Source organism: Globicephala melas, chromosome 10 (assembly GCF_963455315.2).
Source record: "Globicephala melas chromosome 10, mGloMel1.2, whole genome shotgun sequence".
Classification (NCBI taxonomy): Eukaryota; Metazoa; Chordata; class Mammalia; order Artiodactyla; family Delphinidae; genus Globicephala; species Globicephala melas.
In genome coordinates, this window is record NC_083323.1 from 76,814,296 (window position 1) to 76,822,629 (window position 8,334).

The following is an 8,334-nucleotide window of genomic DNA, read 5'->3' on the forward strand; positions in this document are numbered from 1 at the left end:
TCTGCCCCTACACTTCTGAGGTGGCGTGTTTGCTCATGGGTCTGATGTCTTGATGCTCCTGGGCTTTTCTTGTTGTCCACCTGGGGCTTCAGACCCCAGAGCTTCTTTATGTGGCTTGGGCTTCTCATAGCATGGTGATCTCAAGAAAGTTGCACTTATTAGGAGCAGGAAATAGATGTTACTAGGCCAATTAAGGGCTGTACCCGAAACAGGTGCACTATGGCACTATTGCCATATTCGATGGTCAAAGCAGTCACAGAGCCTGTGGAGGTCTAAGGACAGTGTCAAGTTCTCGTTGCAGAAGAGCAATGGGGTTGGGAGATATTTTGTGGCCATCTTTAGAACATACAGTCTGCCACAACCCATAATCTTCTAAGGAATGTATCACATGGAAATAATGAGAAAGACGGTATAAAAACACAGAAGTTCATTATGACTTTTGTAGAAAAAAACCCCAAAACAGTGGAAACAATCTACATGTCTACCAATGGCTAAATGACTAAGTCAACTGTCACACACCAACTAACAGGAATAAAAAGCCATAATAATTGAGAAGATTATGAAACAACATGAACAAGTGTTGCTATAAAAAGAGAAAATGTAAAATTCAAAAGCACATGCAGGGGCTTCCCTGGTGAGGCAGTGGTTAAGAATCCGCCTGCTAATGCAGGGGACACAGGTTCAAGGCCTGGTCCAGGAAGATCCCACATGCCGCGGAGCAACTAAGCCTGTGCGCCACAACTACGCCTGTGCACTACAACTACTGAGCCCGTGAGCCACAACTACTGAGCCCATGTGTCACAACTACTGAAACCCACGTGCCACAACTACTGAAACCCACGTGCCTAGAGCCCATGCTCCGCAACAAGAGAAGCCACCACAGTGAGAAGCCCGCACACTGCAAAGAAGAGTAGCCCCTGCTCATCACAACTAGAGATAAACCCGTGCGCAACAATGAAGACCCAACTCAGCCAAAAATAAAATAATTAATTTTTTTAAAAAAGCATGTGCACTATGATGATAATTATGTAAAAACCTGCACACATCTGGACAAAGTCTGGAAGGAAATATGTAGAAATGAAAATAATTGCCTTGAGGTGGTAAGATTCTGCATGACTTCCATTTTCCTCTTTATTGTTACAGCTTCATGAAAAATGAAAATGAGAAGAAAAGAAGATAATTAAAGCTTTAATTGTCAGTGCTCAGTACTTGGCAGGTACATGTACTGAAGAAGTGCAGGAAAGATATAGGGAGAACACAGTTCTTCCTGTAGTTCACTCATTCAGATAAGCTGCCAGGTCAGAGGATCCACAGATATACTTATTTATAATTAACTTTCTGTTATGACCTGTCATCTTCGGTATGCTGATTGTCACGGAATCAATAATTATTATATTACCCTTGCTACGTTCCTAAGGCTGTTCATGATATGAGACTGAAAACGCTTTAAAAAGCTACTATGACATGTAAACATAAGATGATATTTTATTTAATCTTTTTCATAATGACTCCATCTTATCCAGAGTTTCTAAGATTGTCAGTGGTAATTTAGTGTGGGAATTTATCCTAGAATGCTCTAGTGAGAACCTAGTTTACCTCCAGTCTCACGGCCCCTGTTTGCCTGGGGACTCCATGTTTTGTATGTGAAGAAAGAGGCTGCAGAGTCTGGAATAGTCTATGCTAATCAAACTGCATGTGAAGTTCCTGAAGTGGCCCCGAATTTAACCTGGGTCTGGGAGACTAGGGACCAACCAGCCCGCCTGGGACTATGACAGTCATAGCTGTAGGTGACCTCCAGCCCTTCACAGCCAAATCCAACCTTTGAATGGGCAATGCTCTCCAATGTTTAACTTGCCAGTCATTACTGTGTCTTTTTTTTGAAGGCCTTTTAAAACTTATTAAGGAAGGTGAAAGAAACTGCAATAAAGGTCAAAGTCTTAAAAAAGTCTGATTAAATAATTGCAAAAACAAATTTTAAAAAAGAGCTATCTGATTAGTTGTCATGACCACTTGTTGTGTTTGAATAGTTAACGACTGGAGAAAACCTGGAGGAGGGAAGTGTTTAGATTACTTTGATTTAGGGCGATTGCCTTTTGGCGAGTTAAAAAAAAAAACAAACTTATCTACTGGTTGATTAACGTAACTGCTGGTATTCTTAGAATTAACATTTCAGTATTCTTTTTTCCTGAAATTGGAGTTTTATTTAACAAATGCTTATCTACCAGGCATTATGTGGCATTATCCTGTACTTTACAGGTAATAACTAACTTAATTCTCAAAAACCCATAATGCAGGTATTGTTTTACAGATGAGGAGACTGAAGCTGGAAAAGGTTAAGAAACTTGTGCAAGATCACCAGCAATAAGCATCTGACCAGGACTCAGACCCATGTAGCCAGACTCCAGAGTCTTTTACTACTGTACTGTGCAGCCTGGGTAAGGATTCCCTTAGAATTCCGTGTTAACAAATAAAGCTACAAAGATCTAATAAATCTAATAAAATATTTCCATATCTAGGTGTATTCTTTTCAATCAAATTGCAGCAAAGACTCCTGTACTCAAAATAATTCATAAGCTTTCTCTTGTTCTTATTCATACAACTCTACATTAGGAAAGATACTGTAATTTGCAATACAGCCAAACCCTTTTAAGAGGATTTACTTGCTCTCCAGCTACCAGATGGTCATAATAATGAAAGGTTAAATGTACTGTGCCTTTGCATGGTGTGCTTGTCAATTTCACTGGTTCGCCCGCCCAACCCCATGAAACACTCCTCCTGGTATTGAAGACCCTATGTAGTCCCTTGAATCTGGGCTAGCCTTGTTGACACTATTAACCAATAGAATATGGCAGAAGTGATGCTGTGCTAGGTCCAAGATTACGACTTGAAAGGGCAGTAGCTTCCACTTTTTGCCGTTGGGAGCCCTGGGCTGCCGTGGAAGAAATCCAATTACCTTGTTGTAGAGACAAATGAAGAGGTCATGTGGCCAGGGAGAAGGAGGCCCCACTGAGCCCAGCCCCCAGTCAATATGCCAGCTGATTGCAGATACCCAAGTGACCACTGGCAAGATCAATAGAAAAATCACATAGCTGAGCCTAGCCAAATTGAACAGTTGTTTTAAATCACTAAGTTTGGGGATAGTTTGTTATGCAGCAATAGATAACTGGAACACCAGATGCCTTTGCCTTTTATTAATGTGCTCATTCCAAAATATTTATTGACTGTCTACCATGTGACAGTTCTAGGAACTGGATATAGTGGTGAAAATTAACAATTAAACAAATAAGTAAACACCTTCTAAGGAAGTTGCTTTCAGGTAGAGATCTGAATGATTAGAAGGAAGCACGTTCTGGAGATGGTGAGGAGATGCAGTCAGAGAGGTAGGCCGGGACTAGATTATGTCTGGGCCCTGGAGGAGTTTGGATTTTATTCTATGTAGAATGGGGAACTATTGGAGAGTTTTACAGAATGGAGTGATATTCTCTAATGTGGTCTCTGAAAAGGATGGCTCTGGCATCTGCGTGGAGTAAAAACTGTAGGGGCACCAGGCAAGATCAGGGAAATTAGGCAATGGCCCAGGCAGTAGGTGAGGATAGCTCAGACTAGGGAAGCGATTCTCAAAGTGTGGTCTTGTCAGCTTAGTGTTTCCTCAAACAGTTAAACATAGAGCTGCTCTATGACCTAGCAGTTCTACTCCTTGGTATATACCCAAGAGAACTGAAAATACATATCCACACGAAAGCTTGCACATTAATGTTCATAGCAACATTATTGATAATGGCCAAAAAGTGGAAACAACCCAATTGATGAATAAATAAAATGTAGTATATTCATGTAATGGAATATTATTAAGCTATATGAACAAATGAAGTACTGATACATGCTACATATGAACTTTGAAAATATTATGCTAAGTAAAAGAAGCCAGACAGAAAAGACCAACTAAAGTTCAATTTAACTTTTATCAAGCACCCAGAATTGGCAAATCCATAGAAAAAGAAAGTAGATTAGTGGTTATCACGGGCTGGTATGAGGGGCAATGGGTAAAGACTGCTAATGGAGTGACAAAGATGTCTGGAATCAGATAATGGTGATTATTGCACAACTTTGTAAACATGCTGAAAACTATTGAACTGTCGATCTTTTCGTTTTTTCTTTTTGGCTGTGCCACACAGCTTATAGGATCTTAGTTCCCCGACTGGGGATCGAACCCAGGCTCCCAGCATTGGAAGCGAGATTCTCAACCACTGGACCACCAGTGAATCCCCTGTTGATCTTAAAAAGTATGGTAAGTGAAGTTTATGGTAAGTATAGCTCCATATTTTTAAATGTTAAAAAGTGTTGTCTGTGGAGACCTGGAGATCCCTCTGAGACATTCTAGTGGGTCTGCAGGGTCAAAAGTATTTTCATAATAACACTAAGACATTACTTGCCTTTCTTATTCTCCTTCTTTCATGAGTATACAGTAGAATTTTCCAGACGATGGGCTTCCCTGGTGGCACAGTCCCCAATGAAGGGGACACAGGTTCGATCCCTGGTCCGGGAATATCCCACATGCCATGGAGCAACTAAGCCCATGTGCCACAACTACTGAGGCTGTGTTCTAGAGCCCTTGAGCCACAACTACTGAGCCCACACACCACAACTACTGAAGCCGGTGCACCTAGAGCCCGTGCTCTGCAACAAGAGAAGCCACCGCAACGAGAAGCCCGCGCACCGCAACCAGAGAAAGCCTGCATGCAGCAATGAAGACCCAATGCTGCCAAAAATAAATAAATAAAAGAATTTTCCAGAGGGTAGTGACATGTGATATTGCAGCAGATTGAACGCAGAAGTAGATGTGAAAATGCAACCTTTTTTTTTTTTAAAGTCAGACATTAAAGAGATTGGCAAAAAAGTAAAGCAATGCCACTATTCTCTCTAAATTTTGTGAGGAGATATGTCTACTTAGAAAAATATACTATTTATATTAACATGATATGGACTTATTTTTTAATGGGCAAATAAATATTTTAAATTGTTTCAGCTCAGATTTCTAATACTAATGATAAGTATTAATATAACTCACATAAACAAAGGTCTTGGGAGTCCACAATACTAGTTTCCAAGAGTGTGAAGGGACCCTGAGACCAAAAAGGTTGAGGACTGCTGCTGAACTAGAATAATAGCAATGGAGGTAGTACAAAGTGGTTTGAAGGTAGACTCCATTCCTGGGGGTTTAGATGTTAGTAGTAAGAGGAAGAAAAGAGTCAAGAATGGCTTCTGGTTTGGGGCCTAAGCAAATGTGGATGGTGATGCCATGAACTGAAATGGGGAGAACTGTGTGAGGAGGAGGTTTGGTACCGAAAATCAAGTTCTACGTCAGAAATTTAGACGTTTGGACATTGAAAGATCACCTCCTTTAATACTCCCTCCAATCCAATGAGTTAGATATTACTGTCTCCATTTTACAGGTGAAGACATTATAATTCAGAGTTTGCCTAGAACGCGGGAGATAGATCCTGATCTGAACCAGGTCTGACTCTGAAATCCTGGCTTAGCTCAGTCGCCCTAAACTAAATTCACCTGAACTCCCAAACAGGAGGAAATAATAAAGGGATTTAGGTAAAAAGTGACATTTAATATAGGTAACAACCAGCGTGGTACCCTGTGGAGGCTGCAGTTCCCAGGAGTAGCAACGGCAGGTTTTCTGTGGGATTGCAGAGGGTGAGGGGGACCAGGTGGGCATCAACCATGTCCACTAGGGTGCCGGCAGAGTTGCCAACCAGAGCCCAGGCCTGCTCCGCTCAGGGCAGGAGAAGCCAGTGGGTGGGTTGGGGGAGGAGGAGGAGGAGGCGCTAAGGTAAGTTCTCACATTTTAAGAGGAATTTTAATATTTTAACAGAGTGCAACTATAGCAGTGTAAAGCCAGCTGAAAGTGAGCTGTGGTGCTGGGAAGGTGGATGTTAAAATATTTCTCCTCTCATTCCGGGTTCAGAGAAATTGTTTTCAAAAGCAGAGACGTGGGCTTCCCTCGTGGTGCAGTGGTTGAGAGTCCGCCTGCAGATGCAGCGGACACGGATTTGTGCCCCGGTCCGCGAAGATCCCACGTGCCGCGGAGCCTCTGGGCCCGTGAGCCATGGCCGCTGAGCCTGCACGTCCGGAGCCTGTGCTCCGCAACGGGAGAGGCCACAACGGTGAGAAGCCCGCGTACCGCAAAAAAAAAAAAAAAAAAAAGCAGAGACGTTGGGTTTCCGTTTTGCTCTGTTTCTTGTCCTGTAAATAATCAACTTGCTTCATTTCTACTCCTCGGATAAAATCAACCACCCAACCAACCAACCTATCACATATGGGAATGTGACTTATAACAGATATTCATTTTAACATAATTTCAACACAATAAAACAATACGTGGAAATACTTAAACTCAAAATTCAAATTCCTGCAGCTTCAATCTGAAAAAAAATTTTGTATTACTACTATTATCTAAACTAGGTGACTATCAGTAAGAATTTTAATATTACTTACTGTATATTATTATGATTGTGCCTTTAAAAAAAGAGTCAATCTCTTAGATATACATACCACAGTATTTTCTGGTGAGATGATATTATATCTGACAGTTGATTTCCAATAATCTAGTGCAGTGGGGGTGAGGAGACAGTGGGGTTATAAATGAAACAAGATAGACCACATATCGATAAATGTTGAATCCAGGTAATCAATACATGGGGACTCATTATTCCATTCTTTCTTTCTACTTTGTGTGTTTGGAAATTTCCAGAACAAAAGTTTAAGAAAAGAGTTCAATATTTATCCAATGTTTAGAGACTGTTGCTGTTCAAAAAAAGGACACAGGATACAAGACTGTAAATTGTTTTCTATATTTCACTTGCTTTAGGGTCTTTTTTCTTTAAAGGATTCTGTAAAATTGTACATTTCAAGACGAATATAAAAAGTAGTGTGTATTTATCCATAATCTCCTTTATCACAGCTTCTGGGTGCCTCCTGTACACTTCCAATTATAGCAATGAGAGTAAATAATTCCCCCTAATTTGGTCTTAATGTTCAACTCTTGTCACATTAATTGCTACCTTTGTGTAGCTACTGCCTAGTAATACATCACTAGACAAGACAGACATTTTAGTGTCTAAATTCAGATGTTAACCATGCAAGTTTTTCATTTTTCAGTAATTTACTTGTTTTAGGTGAAAAATTTTAAATTCTGTTTTAACTTAGTTCATTATTGTAATCTGGGCATATTTTGCCTTAGAGGCGTCTCCAGAACTCACTTTTTACCCAACGATGTTGAAAAGGTGGTTCCACAATATTTTAACATTTCTAGCTATAAATTATTTTTACACCCTGAATAAGATACTCCTGCCACCACCACCCCCTCGCCACATGTGAAGACGCAACTTGAAGACGGCCGTCTGCAAACCAGGAAGAGGGCTCTCCCCAGACACCCAATCTGCTGGCACTTTGATCTTGGATTTCTCAGCCTTCAGAACTGTGAAAAATAAATTTTTATTATTTAAACCTCCCAGTCTATGATAATTGCAGCCTGAACTAAGAAAAGGAGTTTGGTGTTTTATAAGCCTAGATAGCAATTTTGTAAAGTGATAAAAAGTTAAGCAAACTTAACTTTTAACTAAATTTAAGGACAGGACAGCTTAATACAGAAAGTTGAAGTTATGTTATCCATCTCAAACCTTGAAGAAATGGGAGTATAAATTTAAAATGGTTGTTTCATGCTCTTGGTTCTTCACTACTAGATAATGCTCTTTCCTACTCTTAGTTAATAACATGCATATCTAAAATTAAGCCTCTTGTGTTGCCTTGGATTCTGTTACTTTAAATAGGCACCAACCAGATTATAATTTTTACTTGTTTGAAGGTTGTTGGAGTCTGATATTAATTTCTTTCCTGCCAAAAAAATCACAATGGGCAAGCTGGAAGTCAGAAACAATTATTCAGGATAGCACAATTAAATTGGCTTTTCTCCCGGCATCTTTCTTGTTACCTTTACTTATCGCTGGAGTCTGAAGTTCAAGGAAATAGTCATAGGAGAATTCTTTTAAAAAAGTGAGAGAGAGAGAGGCTATAGTTTTCCTAAAACAGAATAGGTACTTTCCAGAATGTATTCCAAAAAGTATTATGTAATCTAAAATTGCTCCCTAGAAATCATGGAGGGGGTTCTAAGCTTGGAGGATAACAGTTGCTTAGAAGCAACTAAGATGAATAAACATGCTGCAATTTCCTCCTAAGATTTCAAGCCTAATTCAATGATGGGATTATATCTAAATTGCTAAGCTTAAAATAATTGCCTCACGAATAGTCATATTGATTATGACT

At 40.0% G+C, this 8,334-nt stretch overlaps 1 long non-coding RNA gene across 1 annotated transcript in view; it reads left to right on the forward strand.

Moving 5' to 3' along the window:
- Positions 1-4,425, forward strand: part of LOC115839124 (uncharacterized) — a 43,669-nt gene extending 39,244 nt beyond the window's left edge. The window contains exons 3-4 of the long non-coding RNA XR_009565622.1: positions 2,309-2,435; positions 4,176-4,425. This is a non-coding gene — a long non-coding RNA (uncharacterized lncRNA). The remainder of the gene's footprint in view (positions 1-2,308; positions 2,436-4,175) is intronic.
- The last annotated feature ends 3,909 nt before the right edge of the window (positions 4,426-8,334 follow it).